Raw genomic sequence first — 664 nt, 5'->3', positions numbered from 1 at the left:
CCCGCTGCGCCGCCGCCGCAGCCGGGAGAGGGGGCGGGGAGTGCGCGGCGGAAAGCGGGGACCCCGCGGCGGAGCCCCAACTCCCTCCCCCTCCCCGACCCCGGTAAGGCGGGGACGCGTGGGCGCCTGGCTGCCTGCGGACACGGGTGGCGGAGTTGGGGTGCGGTCCCGCGCTGCGCACCTCTACCCAGCTCCACTTTCCCCTCTCGTCACTTCTCCCCACACGCACCCCAAGTCCAGCCCTGGTGGCTCCGCCCCCACAGGGGCACCGGGCGAGCGACCAGCCCGGCTCTCCCGTGGCGGGGCCTCACCGGGGCTCACCCCAGGTCGGACCTGGATTCGATCCCGATCCACAAACACCCCCATGGATGTTTGTTACCGGAATTCTCCCTCGCTGCCCTCTGACCTCATAACGCCGTGTGACTGTCACACCTCCCTCCCCAGTTTTTGCCTGATCTCGTTTACCGGGGTAAAAAAGATGGATGATCAGAAAAGGCATTTGAAAATGCAGTATCCTTTGCAGGAGTTTCAGACCCGCCCCCCCAAAAAAAGTCTCTGTTCTAGGTCTAAGTTGCTTAGGGTAGTTGGTGATGTGAACGCATTAGTTCACATCACTAAATGTTGGCATAATACATCAGTGGTACCCAAGGTGAGTGGGCTTCTG

This window comes from Dipodomys ordii, unplaced genomic scaffold, assembly GCF_000151885.1.
Source record: "Dipodomys ordii isolate 6190 unplaced genomic scaffold, Dord_2.0 Scaffold2, whole genome shotgun sequence".
NCBI lineage: Eukaryota > Metazoa > Chordata > Mammalia > Rodentia > Heteromyidae > Dipodomys > Dipodomys ordii.
The sequence above is the reverse complement of the archived record's forward strand: the minus strand, read 5'-3'. Positions refer to the sequence as shown.